Source organism: Pinus tabuliformis, chromosome 1_2, assembly GCF_031772625.1.
Source record: "Pinus tabuliformis cultivar Carrire ecotype Pingquan chromosome 1_2, CPIR1, whole genome shotgun sequence".
NCBI classification, from domain to species: domain Eukaryota; kingdom Viridiplantae; phylum Streptophyta; class Pinopsida; order Pinales; family Pinaceae; genus Pinus; species Pinus tabuliformis.
In genome coordinates, this window is record NC_142298.1 from 334,565,839 (window position 1) to 334,583,599 (window position 17,761).

At 37.6% G+C, this 17,761-nt stretch overlaps 1 pseudogene; it reads left to right on the forward strand.

Moving 5' to 3' along the window:
- Positions 1 to 15,520, forward strand: part of LOC149205731 (aldehyde dehydrogenase family 2 member C4-like) — a 29,839-nt pseudogene extending 14,319 nt beyond the window's left edge.
- Positions 15,521 to 17,761: the final 2,241 nt, after the last annotated feature.

Here is a 17,761-nt window from a genome sequence, read left to right on the forward strand (position 1 = left end):
ATTCTTCCTTTATGAATTAAGAATGAAGAGAGATGGATGGACTAACCGGTGTCTTCCGTTTGTCCCTCGATCCAGTTTCTCTTCTCTTTGGGAGTTCCCAGCTACTTTCCTTCTCGCTCGCTCAGCTTCAAGAGGTTTCTGCAAGATCACAAGAAGAGAACACTACACAAAGACATAGATTCATATTCATAACTAGTTCAGGATTAGAAATAAACTAAACATACTAATGCAATCATACATCAAAGATACACCAGTATATAGGAGAAACCAAGATAGCTTTATTGATGAATAACAAGGTTCAGGAAGAGATACAACCCAGAGGGTTCCAATCCAGCATCTCCTTCCTAGCAAATGAAATTCCTATCTTCACCTTCCCTCAAAGCATTAAGCACCCAATAATTCCAATCTCAAACCAACAACAATTCTTTGCAATAACAAAATTCCAGCCTCTAGATCTCATGGAGGAGAGATCCATATACAAATGTTTGGAGAGAGGATGAGTCAGCTTGAGATCTGACTAGTGTCCTCTCCCTCTGTCAGTTCTTGCTTCCACTTGGAGGTTCTTGCTTCCACTTGGAGATTGAGAACCTCTTACTCATCACTAGTCGAATTCACTGAGGCAAGTGTCATTGAGGAAGATTCTGGAAGCTTCTAGGGTCTTGACACCTTGTTGAATGAACTTTCCATTTGTCAATTCCCGCTCAGCGCACCCTGGTAGTGCTTCTACTTGCATTGCAGTGCAGGTAGCCAGTGCAGACTTTGCATTTCAGCACAAACAGCTAGTGGAGCCTCTGAATTGATCCTGAATTGACTTGTTTTTGAGCAGTTTCTGGTGGAGAACTTCTGTGAATTGCTGTGGTTTGTTAGCCTTGTTCCTCTAGGGGTAGGAAAAACATGTTTAAGAACTTTGGATCCCTTAGATTATGGACATTTCATGCTTATAGCTGTAAGGCACAAAAATGTCTATAACAGGTGTGGTTTGTTGTACTTGCTGTGGTGGAGGAGGAGCCACCAAGGAAGGATTATTTGCTGCTGTCCCTTCCTCTTCTTCTTCGTGAGACACAATTGTCTTCACATTCACTGTCTTCTCTAAGCTTCCATCCCAAGCTTCATCTTCAATGAACTGCACATCTCTGCTTACTATTAATTTCTTGGTGGATGGATTATAGAGTTTGTATGCTTTTGACTCATCACAATAGCCAATAAAAACACACTTCTCCCCCTTACTGTCAAGCTTCTTCCTTAGCTGATCCGGTACATGTGCATATGCTACACAACCGAATACTCTCATGTGAGTGACAGTTTGCTTTTGACCACTCCATGCTTCTTCTGGTATTTTGTTCATGACAACTTTAGTTGGGCATCTATTCAAGATGTAAACTGCGCAAATGACAGCTTCTGCCCAATACTCATGCGGCAAGTGTTTTTCCTTCAGCATACTTCTAACCATGTCAAGAATGGTCCTATTCTTCCTTTCGGCAACACCGTTTTGCTGAGGTGTATACCTTGCGGTGAACTGCTTTTGTATGCCATTCTCTCTGTAAAAACGCAAAAAGTCTTTGGAGATGTACTCTCCTCCTCTATTTGTTCTGAGCACTTTGATATAATGCCCACACTGCTTCTCAACAAGAGTTTTGAAGTGGCGGAATTTCTCAAACACTTCACTCTTCTGTTTCAGCATATACACCCATGTCTTTCTGGTGTAATCATCAATGAAAGTTAAAACATATTTATTTCCGGCAAATGATGGTATTTGCATCGGTCCACACACATCAGAGTGAACAATTTCCAAGGGTGCTTTTGCCCTTATACTCTTTCCTACTGGAAAGCTTTCTTTATGTTGCTTGCCCAAGATGCAGCCTTCACAAAGGCTGTCTGGTTTCTCAATCAATGGCAATCCCTTTACCATTCCCTTTCTGTGCAACAGATTCAAGCCTCCGAAATTGACATGTCCAAATCTCAAGTGCCACAACTAATTCTCATCTTTCACTTGTTCCTGAAAGACTTCTTTTGTTACAACTGCAATAGTTCTTCCTTCCTTCAAATCTGCCCTGAGTTTGAGAGGAAACATTCTATTGCTGGTCATCTGCACCTGTGCAATGATATTCTTACTTGGAGGTATGTCTCTGATTGTACACATATCATCTTTGAAGAACACATTGTAACCTTTGTTAATGAGTTGTCCAATGCTCAAAAGATTACATTTTAGACCAGGTACATAGTATACCTCTGGCACAATCATCTGTTCTCCATTTCTTGCTCGGATACTGACTCTGCCCTTACCCTTGACAGATATCTTACTATCATTTCCTGTTGTTACCTCAGATTTCACATTTTCATCTAGATTGGCAAACATTGCAATATTTCCAGTCATGTGATTACTACAACCTGAGTCTAAGAACCAAAAATCTTCTTGTTTGTCTTGTGCAATGTTACATGCTAACATCACAATCTTTGGATTCTTATCTTCTTCATTTGCGAAATTAGCATTCTGCCTACTATTCATGTCATTTTTTTTTTCCTACATTCATTGGCGTAGTGCTCATATTTCTTACAATAATGACATTGGACTTGGGATTTGTCATACCTTTGTCCATAAGCTTGCTGTTTGCTTGAACCTTCATTTCGGTTCAGATTGCAGCTCTTTTTGCTTGTACTTGCAGGATTATTTATGCCTTTGTTTTGGCTTCTTCCACGACCTCTGTTATTTGCTCTGCCTCGACCTTTTACTCGGCCAAAAGACATCTGAGTCTTGAATGCTTGCTCAAAAGAGGAATATGTTCCTCTACTCAGTCTGTGTTCATGAGACAAAAGAGAAGCACTCAGTTCATCTACTGTGAACTGTGAGAGATCCTTTGTTTCTTCTATTGCTACCACAATAGATTCAAACCTTGAGGGTAAAATTCTCAAGATCTTCTCTACAATCCTTCTTTCTTCAAGAATCTCATCATGAGATCTTATTTGGGTTATCAACCCAATAACCTGAGTGAAGAATGAATCTATTGTATCAGATTCCTTCATGCTGAGTGTTTCAAAGTCTCTCCTCAACATCTGCAACTTTGCAGTCTTCACCTTCTCCATGCCTTGATAGGCAGTTTTGAGAATATCCCATGCCTCCTTGGATTTTGTTGCTGCTGCAATCCGTGGAAAAACACTTTCATGTACTGATTGGAAGAGAAAAAAAGGGCTTTGGCATCCTTTTTCCTGTTGCTCTTTCACTGGTCTCTTTCTGCTACTGTCAAAGCAGCCAATGTTGTTGCATCTGCAGGTTCAGCATAGCCAGTTTCAACCAGCTCCCATATTCCTTGAGAAGCAAACAATGCTTTCATTGTTATGGACCAATAACTGTGATTTTTCCCATTAAACTGTGGCAGTTGGGAATTTGTCAAACCTATTCCACCATCTGCCATCTTAACCTGTATAAATAAAGAAGAGATACTGACTGTATAAATAAAAGCAAGCAAAAACTTTCTCTGCTGGAGAAAATCTGCTCGTAAAGCTTCTTACAGCTCCTACAGTGAAAAAACAAACTCTGTTTTTGACTCACTGAGTGCCTAGACCAGCTCCGATACCATGTTGGAATTTCTAAAAATTCTAAACACAACTCAAAAAACAAAACAATACTCTGTTTTAACACAGCGGAAATAAAATTCGTTTGCGGAATACGGTGTTTCAGCAACGCTGAAACTGGTGTTTCAACAACGGAGTTTCGTCAGTTGCTATTTGCAGTGTAATTATAAGAACTCTATTGGTAGAAAGTCACTCTTGAACATGACACTTTCACTCCATCACCGTGATTGAGTTGGGTTGGGTTTCCATTCACCGTCACCATTGGTCCGCCATGCCATCCATGGGGTTAATGCTACCAGTCCATATCAGTGTCACAAATATGTTCAAGAGAAGTCATTCAGAGAATTCACCATCCAGCAAATGCCTCATCCACTACATTACATCCACGCTTCATTTTTCATGACCACCATTCCTTAACCTCATATCATCAAATCATTTTCACCTCCACAAAAATCATTTGCTCTGTTTCGCGTCGTAGATGTGGGGTACATCAAGGACCTCCTACGACAGGTCACTTCTTGTCGACATCAGCTCATTATCCAAGAAGTTGACTTAGAAACAACCCTTTCAGTACTTTGAAGCTTGCATGCCTCAATGGCAAGTTTCTCACTTCCGGTGATAGGTTTACATCAATGACCTTCGACCGAAAGACTTTGTGTAGTGTTCAACATCAGCACATATATTCACACCACGTGAATTGTACTATAGTACTTTGAGGGTCATCATCATTATCAGTGATTCCTCTCACGTCTGTTAACTGCTTACATCATTAGCTGGTAATTAGGCAATGTCTTTCCATGTTCGACTTCATAACATCTTTTCACATGGATCGACTTGTACATTAGGCGAATATTGCACGAGTTTTAAAGACCCCAGATCTAGTTTCATCCATCTGGGCTATGATATATTCAGGAAAATAAAGACATCAATTGTACATAGAAGCTGCACAGATAGTCATCTAGCCAGGGAGGATGACTCTTCATATGAAGAATCACAAGTCTGCAATAGTAGATGATTTTCTGTCCTATGTACATGAAAATGAATTTATAAAGTTGAGCATGGGAGTTCCCACCTCAGCGAGATCATGAAAATAATATGATGATGATGTATTGTATTGTATCTTATACAGGTCACCTTCCAGTTCGAATACCTCAGATCCTCATGAATAAAACATTTCACCCAACATCAGAAGATTTACGACCTCATGCTTTGGGGGGCAGCTGTTATAGACATATTTGGGCACTGCAACCCAAAACTCATATGTCCATAAACTAAGGGATCCTTAAGTCCCTAAAAGTGTTGTTTCACACCCTAAAGGATCATGGTTAACTGATTACATCATTTCCCAGAAGTTCCACCTGAAAAACTACTCAAAATTGGCCAAAACTGGACCATACAGACTGCTCCATGGGCAAGGTGCAATGCATACTGACTGCCTAACTGGCCAAGTGTGATGCAAACTCAAATGGCCTTTTGTGGGGTGCGATGAGCGAAAATAGACAAATGGCAAAGACAATTTGCGAGGTGGATGATCATGGAATCTTCCAGAAACTTCTCCTGTGACACTTGCCTCTCTGAATTCGCCTAGGGATGAGTAAGAGATCATGGAATCTCCAAGTGTAACGAAGAACTATTAGTGGAATGACACTAATCAAAAACCCAGAGCTGACTCACACCCTTGCAAGACATCTATAAATGGATCCCTCATCTGAGAGATATAGAGGCTGGAATTTTGTATTTTGTAAGGAAGTTTTGTTGGTTTGTTGAGAAGAGACATTACATTGTTGAGTGATTTCCTTGTTCATGAGGTGAAGAGGGCTTCTACAACTGGGAGGATGATGTTGGATCAGACAGCTGGGTTGTAATCCTCTCTTACATTACTATTAATAAAGTTCTTTGAGTTTTCCTCCATATGATCTTGTATTTGTGAATCTTATTGTTTATGAATGCAATTGTATAGTCAATGTGTTTCTGATTCTACATTGTTTATGATGTTTTAGATAGAGATGCTTTGATTTTTTTTTGTTACTTTGACTCTATAGGTACTCTTTGAAGCGGGACAAGTACGAGAGGAGTGGTAAATTCTATCAAGGAAAGGAGAAATCAAGCTAGGATCAAAGCAGAAGATCTAGGTTGGTCCTCTATTCTTCTCTTCCATATATCACACTTAATGGAGCTCTTGAAAAGCTTTCACTGTTTGTTTCTAAGATAGCTACCCATCTTAGTGGGACTAGCAGTTCGAATCGACACTAGTTTTCCCTGAAATAGAAGAGCCACAAACTCCAGATGTGAGAAGATCATTTCGAGAAAGAAGGAAACCAGAAAGGTATAGTCCATCTGCTTTTTGTTCAATTTTTTCTTTATCTATTACCGATGATGATCCCATAATTGTGAGGGAATCAATAGATTTAGAGGATGGGAAACTCTGGAAAGAGGCCATGGTTGGTGAAATGGCATCTTTGCACAAAAATGAGGCTTGGGATCTAGTGGAGTTGTGGCCTGGAAGGAAACCCATTGGTAGAAAATGGGTGTTTAAGAAGAAGATGAATGTAGAAGGCAAGGTGGAGAAATACAAAGCTCATTCGGTAGCAAAGGTTATTCCCAGGTTCCAGGAATTGATTTAGGTGATATTTTTTCTCTTGTTGCCAAGGTAGCTTCTATTAGATTACTTTTATCTGTTGTCGCTACTTTTGATTTTGAGGTAGAACATATGGATGTGAAGACAACATTTCTTCACGGGGATCTAGAAGAAGCAATCTACATGAAGCAACCTGAAGGATTTTCAGTGAAGGGTAAGAAATACCTAGTATGCATGTTTAAAAATTGTATGTACGAGTTAAAACAGTCACCAAGGATGTGGTATCAAAAATTTGATACATATATACGGGGACTTGGCTTCACCAGAAGAAAAGTAGATCATTGTGTGTATTTTAAATTAATTGGTCATTGTGTTATTTATTTGGTCTTGTGTGTAGATGATATGTTGCTGATTGGAAATAAAAAAGAAATTATCCAGGAATTGAAGACCCAATTGTCCTCCAAATTTGACATGAAATATCTTGGTGTTGTGAACAATATTTTTGGCATGGAAGTTAAACGAGATCGGGAAAAGAGGAAGCTCTGGTTAAACCAGATAAAGTATGTCAAAACAATATTGTAGAGGTTTAATATGCAGGATAGTAAACTAGTGAAGGTTCCTATTCTTGTAGGTGTAAAGTTATTTGATGAACAATGTACCAAGACACAAGAAGAGGAAGAGGACATGTCCCATGTTCCATATGCAAGTGTAGTCGATAACCTAATGTATGCAATGGTTTGTACTAGACCAGACATTACACGTTAAGTGGGAGTATTGAGGAAGTTTATGTCAAAACCAAGAAATGAGCATTGGACATTAGTGAAGTGAGTTTTCAAGTATTTGCGTGGCACTGGTGATTATGGTTTGTGCTACCAAGGAAGACCAAGATTGGACAGAGTTTTGGACATCCATGGCTTTGTTGATGCAAATTGGGTTGGAGATCTAAATTAGAGAAGATCTACAAGTGGGTATGAGTTTAACCTATTTGGAGGTGCAGTTAGTTGGATTAGTAAGAGACAAATTGTAGTGGCCCTTTCAACTAAAGAGGCATAATACATGATAGCCACTCATGCAAGCGAGGAAGCAGCATAGAAGCAGTTTTGTTGCCAGGATTATTTTCAAGTATGGGATTAGTACAACGAGTTATAAGGATAGACTGTGATAGCCAAATTGCAATTTTCCTGGAAAATAACCCTGTTTATCATTCAAAGGCAAAGCACATTGATGTTTAGTATCACTTTGTGAGGGATGTGGTTGAGGACAAAAATGTATTGTTGGTAAAGGTGGATAGTTTGAAGAAGATTTCAAATGCATTAACAAAGTCTGTGACCACTAAGAATTTCTCTTGGTGTAGAGAAACAATGGGCGTTGCAGGTCTGGATCAATGACTAAGCTCTCCTATGGCCCCCTGTGGAAAGAAAACAACATGTGGGAGAATGTTGGGTGTAGCAGGGGTTCACCGGGGGAGGGCTTCCCCCCCTGTCAAGGGGTATGCAGGGGGTGATAGCCCCTCTGAATGCGGTCTGGAGCAGTCCCCCAAGAAAATGTTTTTAGACCCTATGTTAGGTGGGCGGACCTACCTATGGTTTTGTGCATGGATTTCTGATTCAAATGCAAAATGGCATCAACCCATGATATTCATCCACCCATGTTATTCATCCACCCATGGAATTTACCGATGGTTACAACATCGGTGTTTCAGCAACGCTGAAACTCGTGTATCAGTAACACTCTGTTTTGACGTCAAGACTATTTTCTGGTTACGTTGTAACAGTAACGCGCAAATAAAACTTCTATCTATAAACAGTAAACCAACTGATACAAATTCGTCTTCCTCACATAGAGGGATTTTCACAAAAGATTATGCTGAAGAGAATCTTCCTCTTGACAGAGGGATTACAACAGGAACGCTTCAGTTCCACAAACCGATTTTTCACTATCTGAAAATTACAGTTTCAGCACTGTTGTGCGTTACAAAAAGGGACTCTCTATCATTCTTCTAACCTGAAACAGAACTGCTATTCATTACATTTATATGTTAAAACATATTTGGCTTTAAACAATAAGATAATAAAAATATCTTCTAAAGCTTATCTGCGTATTGAATGCAGCAAGCAGTGATGCCTTTTGAAGAAATGAAGTCGGCTGTTGCAAGGGAATTTAATGCTGAAAATTTAATGCATATTAATGTGGAAAATATCAAGCATGACTTTGAGGCATCCAACAGTCTGGAATATCTACAACAAATCAGATTTTTTTCCAGCTGTTTATGTTGCAGTTGGAATTAAATTCCAACATAACAACTGTGTCAAAACTTAAATGCTAAAATATTCCGAGCTTGGCATATTTGTGGTTTAATGCGTGCAAGGATGAGGTGACATTTCTGTGGATTAATGCGTGCAAGGTGTTGGTGGTGCAGGGAAGACTTTTGAAACTTTGGATCCTCGAATAGGAGATTTGATAACGTGTGTCGCAGAAGGTGATAAGGACGATGTGGATTTGGCTGTGAAGGCCGCCCGGGAGGCTTTTGATAAGGGACCTTGGCCTCGAATGTCTGGCTATGTAGTATCAGTTTTCAGACCCTTGTGCATACATAGATTCCCTTGTGTTTTTGCCTTGTGATTTCGATCTCATGAAGAATTTCCTTTTTTGTGTGCAGGAAAGGGGTCGCTTTCTGAACAAGTACACAGATTTGGTAGAGCAGCATATAGATGAAGTAGCCGCTCTTGAAACCCTAGATAATGGAAAACCACTGACCCTTACTCGTGCAGTCGATTTGCCGGAGTGTATCGAGATTCTCAGATACTATGCAGGTACTGAACAGTCAATACCTCATGATACCTGTGCTTAAAATATTTCCCATTAAGGAATTTTGAGTCTTATATGTAACTACTCCATGATACCTCTGTTTAAAATATTTCCCATTAAGGAATTTTGAGTCTTATATGTAACTTGTGGTAGGTATAAGATTGAAAATTCCTATTATATTATATGTATCTTTTGGTAGTTGTCAAGGAGGGAAAGCCATGTGGGACGGTTTATGTTGTATTTTTGGTTATAGAGTTTGAATTTTATGTTATATTTTTAGTTATAGAGTTTGAATTTCGTGTGGATTATTGTTTTTCTTTTATTTTTAGTTTTAATATTATGTTACGATATGTTTATATACTAGCACAGATCTATCTTAAATATGGATCTAATATGAGTTTAGAGCGATACAATTTCTTCACGTGTAAATTTTTTTTCTAAGTTGATATTATTTAAATATTTTGTATAGTTTTATTTTTGGTTATGGAGTTTGAATTTCATGTTATGATGTATTTGTGGATTGCTTTTTTTTTTTTTTCTATTTCTAGTTTTAATATCATGTTATGATATGTTTATATACTAGCACAGATCTATCTTAAATATTGATATAATATGAGTTTAGAGCGATCCAATTTCTTCACGTGCAATTTTTTTTTATGAGTTGATATTATTTAAATGTTTTGTATAGTTTTTTTAATTTTTAGATTTTTTAGATTTTTTATTTTGGCAGACATGAGCAAAATTTCAACTTCAATGACGGATGGACATTACACATCACACTCGGATGTAAAATGAGCCTTTCGGCTCAATGAACCTCTTGGCTCAATAATATAATTATCTATCTTGATTTCTCATTTCTTAAAATAAAGACAAATAATGTTTAGACCAACTAAATTAATACAATAAACTATCTAAATTTTTTTTTGTTTTCACTATATAACATATTTGCTTGTAATACCACCTTAATTCCTTTATGTTGATTTCTTAAAGATAAATGTTATTTGTACCAATCAAATTATTATTATAAACTATCTAAGAAAAATTATCTCATATAACCTACTTGTTTGTAATGCCACCTTGATTCCTTTAAATAATAGGTAAATGTTGTCACTAGATTGTTGTTTTTTTAAGATATATTTATCTAATACCTTGATTCTTTAGTTAGAAATAATTAATTCCTACTTGTCTATGGTTGTAATTCCTACTGTACGTCTGAGATAGAATTCGTATCTTGAGACTTTTGTTTGTACAAATATGTGTGTAATTTTCTTGATGTAAGAATAATACAATTTTTCTGTTGTGTGCTATTTTATCTTGGTATCAGAGCTTCAGAGCCTGTAAGGGCCTCTGGCCCTTCTTGTGCATAGAGAAATAAATCACTGCGTTTGTATAGCTTTATTAAATCTTTGTTTTTCCAGAGCTGCTATTTTGTGAAGCTCTGAGTGAAGAAGAAATCTAAGAGTCTGTGAGCTATGTATCGATCTTCCTGCTGAATCGCAATTGTATACGGAACCTTATGCGGCTGGGACGTCTGTTCGTACAACTGGAAGTGGTATTCCTACTGCATGGATCATGGTGTGGAGGTTGACGCTGAGTTGATCTGGAGGTGTTTATCGATCATATCTGTGTAAACAGATCTTGATCGATCATGCGTATTGATTGCGTACTGCTGACCTTTTTTAACTCCGTGTTGCTGCTGGCCTGTTTAGGAGGAGTATGATCTGTCAACTACATTGGAAGTTGCGTAGTGGATTGTGAATTGCTACAGAATTTTGGTTTGCAGTAGATCGCCTCCGTGTAGAGTGAATTGCTTGTGTCGGTGATGTCTGTTCGGAGGATAAGTTTGTTATGGTGTTGTCTCGGTGGATCCGCATAGATTTTGAAGAGGAGCTGAAGGAAGCATTCCGTGTTCTTTGACAAAGATTAAAATGGTTTTATCTCTGCTGCTGAGCAACGTCACCAATGCGGAAGTGAAGGCTCCGGGCCAAACCATTCTCAGTGTCTGCAAGTCTCTCACTGCTGACGGTGTTGCCGGAGGAGTGTCCTGCTCTGCCGTGGCTCCATTAGTCGCTGGGAATGATGTCGGAAGCCGAAGAAGAGAGTTCCAATTCGATGCAGCAGTGGGTGTTGGTTGACGGATCAGGGCTGAGTCTGTTGGGAGGCCGAGCAGAGGAGACTGTTAAGGTAGATCAGTGGAAGAAGTCAGATCTGTTGTGATTGGGAGCCGGCGGTGATGCAGAGCAGTCAGCATGAAGAAAGCTGCAAGAACGCTGCTAAGAGGAGCCGGTGAACGTGGAGCACTGGTCTGATCCCGTGGTGGCCTTGCGTGGCTGCTAGTTTATTTTTTCACTGCCGAAGAGAAGGATTGGATTGTGAAAGCCGGTCATCAGAGCCTATTAGAGAGATAGTGATTGAGGCATGTATGCGTGCAGCGTGGTGAAAATGCGTGGAGGAAGCCGCGTGGTTGAGGCTGACAAACCTTCCTGAAGTCTGCGTGTAAGAGGATTGCCTACCAAAGTGCACTGGTGTGGCAGAAGTTGACAGAAATGCCTGCAGTGGGCAAGGAATCGTGGTGTGCCACATTGATTGAGTGGAGCTGTGTGATTGTGGCAGCAGAGCCGATGGATTGCAGATCGCGGGCTAAGTGGTTTGCTAGTGTGGTGGTCGACCCGCAGCGGAAGTGTGACTGCGGGACTACCGGGAGATTGGTGAGCGCAGCGTTGATGTGTCGGTAAAGGTTGTGTCTGGTCATCATATTTGTAGGAGGTCAGCTGGTTCTTGTTTGTGAATTAGCATGGAGAGATATGTTGTCAGCAATATGACAGGGATTAGATCGAAGACAACATGCAGTGTTTGATCTTGGATCTTCCCACAACAACAGTGTGGGCGGTGTTCTGGTGAGCTGAAGTTTGGAGCAGCCTATTCGTTGGCAGTGATGGCAGTTACCTTGATGGCGATGGAAGCTAGGCACAAATCTGGCATTTCGTAGAACGAGCAGTGTTCCAGACTCTAAATAGTTGCTGTTATGTTTGGAAAATAATCATCTTTGGGCAGAGATAGAGAAATTAAACTTGAAGAATTTATGTTTTATTTAGTTTCTTGGAATCATGTTTAAATATTATTGAGCCTTATTGAGCCTAGCTAACTCAATGTAGGTAAAGTTGTTTTGTTAGAATTCATGACTCTAACAAATGACAGGATAAGCATGGAGTTTCAAGAATTTATTTGACAAAGATGCCCAAGATGTGAACAATGAACAGATGAGGTAAAGAAGCAGTGACAACGTTTATGGTGGACAACAAAGTAGATGTTTGTTTAAGTTAGTTTGGTTTGTGGAATAGACTCCCTAACATGTTATAAGCAAGTCCAGTTGTTGTAATGGTCATTGTATGTACCCAGAAACTCCAAAATGTTGAAGTATGAAATGTAAGCCTTTTAAAGGCATCTGAAAGTTCGTGGTGATCTTAAAACCACTTTGTAATGGTTTATGTTCAACCTGAAACCATCTTTTGTCACTGTAAAGTGATGGTGAGCCAAAAATCACATATAGAGTCTTAGTGGCTACAGGATTTGCCCGGAGGTGGCACATTTAAGTTCCGGATTTGCCCAGTGGTGGCAGATCGGATTTGTCCGGAGGTGGCACATTTAAGTTCTGGATTTTCCCCGTGGTGGCAGATCGGATTTGCCCAGAGGTGGCACATTTCGGACTTGCCCGGTGGTGGCATATTGCCTGAGTTAGAATAAGAAATTGGTGTTGTTAGTGTAGCTTGTACCAATAAAACCAACTGTATCGTGTGGTAGGTTAACGAGTGTTTGTCAATATGGTTCATTGTCCAAGGTTAATAAAACCAAATGTATCGTGTGGTAGGTTAACGACAGTTTATCAATATGGTTCATTGTCCAAGGTTGTAACTTCTAAGTTATCACAATTAGAAACATCGCAGGACCTCCCTCTGTCCAATAATAAAGAAATATTATATTGACTTACGCAGCTTTGGAAATGCAATTAACCATGGTTTCTATGTAATTACAATATATAAATTTCATGACATGTACAGGAGCGGCTGATAAAATACATGGGGAAACATTAAAAATGGGAGGCCAATATCAGGCGTATTCTTTGCATGAGCCTATTGGAGTGGTCGGTCAGATTATACCATGGAACTTCCCACTTCTCATGTTTTTCATCAAATCTCTCCAGCTTTGGCTTGTGGATGCACTATAGTTATCAAACCTGCAAAACAAACTCCTCTAACTGCACTTTATTGTGCACATCTGGCCAAGGAGGTAAGTCAATATGTGTGTAATTTCTATTCACTGTTGAAGTCAGAAATCATTTCTTATCCCCAAGAAGTTTTCATGCCAATGTTTCAATGTTTTGCTGTTGTCACAGGCAGGGCTTCCACCTGGTGTTCTTAATGTCATAACTGGTTTTGGAGAAACGGTTGGTGCTGCAATAAGCAGCCATATGGATATTGACAAGGTAATCATATTTCTTATTTATCTTTCTTAGCATCAAGGTACCATGGAAGCAATATTGGTAAAGAAGTATTTGTTTCTGTGTAGGTTGCCTTTACAGGGTCTACTGAAATAGGTCGGATTGTCATGGTGGCCGCTGCCAAGAGCAACTTGAAACCTGTAACTCTCGAACTCGGTGGAAAATCTCGTTTGATTATCATGGATGATGTTGATATTGAGGAGGCCGCGAATCTTGCCCACAGTGCCATATTTTATAACATGGTAATCTCAAAGCAGTCACTGCGATATTTTATAACATGGTAAGCTCAAAGTATCAAAGTAGTCATTGGCAATGTTTTTATTATAATTAAGTAAATAGTTAAGTGGGGAGATTTAGTCCTGATATAATAATTTATATTTATAGTAATCGGATCACGAGCAAAACTTTATATATTTAAAAATTACTAAAAAAAAATTCTTCCACTATTCAAAGCAATTGCTATTTCATTTGGATGGCAGGGACAAGTATGCTTCGCAGGATCCCGGGTATATGTTCAAGAGGGCATCCACGATAAATTTGTGAAGAGAGTAGTGGAAAGAGCGAAGAAGCAGGTGGTAGGCGATCCTTTCAACCCAGAAGTTGAGCATGGTCCTCAGGTAAGTTTATGTTTATCTGTGCAATTATATCCGCAATTTTCTGTAAGGGGCTGCCATTTTTAGAACTGTATTCATCTGAATATGGGTTACCAATATTGGTTGAAATTCGACATCATTTCCTTTGAAATTTGAAATTGTAATTCCCTAAATGAATTCCATACTCTCTAAAAGGCTACTGGAGTAGTTATGCAAGGTTGAATTTATGTTAATTGCAAATTCCTGGAATATCGAAAAAACTGATTGTTGGAAGTCTTACTGTAATATAGTTATGCAATGTTGAACTTATGCAGATTGTAGATTTCAGAAATATCTAGGAAATTTATTGTTGAGAGTGAGGTGAATTGTTTAATTCTCAGATTAGAGAATATTATATTTATGTAATATTTGAATATTTAAAATTGTTTGATTTTTTATTTTATTTTATTTCAAATTTTAAAATATTCCTAAAATCTACCATCCACATAAAAATACCACTTTAATGTAAAATATATATAAAATACCACTTTACCATTTATGTAAAATATATATATATATATATATATATATACTTTAAAAAAAAAAATTTCTCCAAAATCACAAATATAACTTTTTATTATTTTCACCGAATATTCATGTAAATACACTTTCCTTTCTGAGCAGATTGACAAGACACAATTTGAGAAAATATTGGAATACATTGAGCATGGGAAGCGAGAAGGAGCAAAACTATTGACAGGCGGTAATAGCGTGGGTGAGAAAGGATTTTACATCGAACCAACCATTTTCTCCGATGCGCACGTTCTCCCACTGAACACTATACAGCTAGATGCCATAAATTTTTACTTTGACAACACTTTTAGAAATATATATAGAAAAAGCATGTGGGATACACATGGAAAATAAAATTTCCTGATGTTTTATGGTTGATTTCTTTATGCGTTGAGATATCAGGAGGACATGAAGATTGGGAAACAGGAAATATTTGGACCAGTCATGTCCATTTTCAAGTTTAGATAAGTTTGAAATCTAAATAATTTTTTTTTATTAATTATTAAATTACACTATCTATTCTCTGTTATGATTCCTGTCACACTTAATTGTTTTTTACGACTTTACGATAATATTTGCAGGACCATTGAAGAAGCCATAGAACTGGGCAATAAAACAATATATTGTTTAGCAGCTGGAATTGTGTCGAAGAATATAGATACAGTCAATAGGATTTCGAGATCTATTCGAGCAGGAGTGATTTGGGTTAACTGCTACTACGCATTTTTTCCTGATGCTCCGTTTGGAGGGTACAAGATGAGTGGGATCGGTAGAGAGCAGGGTCTCGATGTTCTTAAAAATTATTTGGCAGTCAAGTGTGTCATAACTCCTCTCCATGATTCACCTTGGTTGTACAACTATGCTTTAACCTCTATCAAACGTGTTTCTCAGATGCTTCATAGCTTTATATATTTAGGTTGAAGCTTCAATAAATTTTTGTTGTCAAATGCTTCATAGCTTTATATATTTAGGTTGAAGATTCAATAACTTTTTCTACGCAATCACTTGAGTCAATGATTTCATTTCCTTCACATGAATTCCTTATATTTATGTATCAAATTAGTCATTACATTTACATGGGTTTTTATTTAAATAATTATACATATAAAATTGAAATGATATTATTTAGAATATTATATTTTTCAATTTTTTGAAATTTTGAACTATTTATTATTGATGTGTAAATTTTTAATAAATTATTTATTTAGTATGAATTTAAAATTAGATAAAGTAATAATGATGGAGAGGATTTTGATTATTTTTAGTGATATAATTTATGTTTATTAAATTTTAAGAAATTATTTAAGATATTAATTTACAAGATTTAATAGTTTTACAAATATTTTGAAATTGTTATATATAATATTTTTGAGATAAAGTCTTTTTTATTGTCTAGTTTTTTAATAAATTCTATTAATGTTGAGAGGCATCAAATCCCTTGAGATGGACTTTTCTTAAAAGAAAAAAAAAAATTAAGAAAGGTTTTCAAGACAAGGTCTTTGATCCATCTTGATGTTTGATAAATCCAATTCCACTATTACTCTAGATATATGTTGGTTCCAATTGTTGTGTCTACATTAAAATTTAGATGATCATCAATTATGTACATTTAATTTTTTTTTTATTGAATATCCTCTATATTTTTTTTTATGGGTTACCCACGATTCATAAAGAAGGGGTTCCTCTTAGACCATTACTTAATACCATTGGTTCACCAATCCGACAGAAATGAAGAGGGTTAGGGCTTCTTTGGATGATTTTGGACACTCAGCGCTATCCCATCCCCAAAATTATAAAGGAGGTAAAAACGAAAATTTCAGATTCCAACCTTGAGGATAAATTAAAGAAGAAATTAATCCCTTCTTGTGAAACTATCCCAAGAATTTATGGGTTACCCAAGATTCATAAAGAAGGGGTTCCTCTTAGACCAATAGTTAATACCATTGGTTCCCCAACCTATGAACTCGCTAAGTATGTTGAAAAAATCCTTAAGCCCCTTGTCGGAAATACTGATTCTTTCATCAAAGACTCCCATGATTTTGTGAATCTTATTAAAAATGAGAGAATAGAACATGATGACATCCTTGTTAGCTTCAACGTAGTGTCCTTATTCACCAAGACTCCTTTTGATGAGGCCATTCAGGTTATAAAAGATGTTACTGATCTGGGAACTGCAAAATTGGCCGAAATATGACATCTGGTGTGGCAATGGGATCCCCCCTTTCGCCAATAGTGGCGAACTTATACATGAAATACTTTGAAAAGAAAGCCCTTGAATCGTACCCTTTGAAGCCAGCTTGGTGGAAGCGATTCTTCGATGATACCAACATAAAATGGACACATGGTAAAACAGAGTTTGACAAGTTTTTTATTCACCTAAATTTTATCTCTCCAGAAATAAAATTTACTATGGAGCTTGAAGAAAACATGAGCATCCCATTTTTAGACGTACTCATTATCAGAAAAGAGGATGGCTCTCTAGGGCATAAGGTTTTCAGGAAGTCAACCCACACAAAAAACTACCTACACGCTGATTCCCAACATCACTCAGCCCAGAAATTTGGTGTTCTAAACACTCTTGCTATTAGGGCCCTTCGAATTTCTGATGTTGTTCATCTGAATGAAGAGAAGGAGCATTTAGTCTCAACCTTTCAGAGTATAGGCTAAAAAGAAAAAGAGATTAAAAGAGCAATATAGAAAGCTGAAAGAAGGATGTTATCTCATGAACCTAAGGCTCAAGACCAACTTCAGTGTGGTAGGGTATTTCTACCTACAGATAAGATTGCCAAAATCCTAAGAAAGAAAAACATAAACACACAATTCTCAGCACCTGGAACTATTAGGCAAGGTATGAGGCCAGTCACAATTGTTGCAAGGGAAGAACAACATCATAGGCGAAATATTAGAGAAGCTCTTGAAATAATCAAACATCCGCATAATCTCAACAGAGACAATGGTATGGAGATTAGTGGAAGTTGGCTTCCCCTAATAAGATAAATTAAGGTCACCAATACATCTTAGGTATAGCAATCAGTGGTAGGTTTCCCTCTCCCATTTTAATAATTAAGTAGTTTGTAGCATTGCTATAATAATTTAAGCATAATCATAGTTATAATAATAATTAGTATTTAATTACAAAATTTAGAATAATAATTATGATAA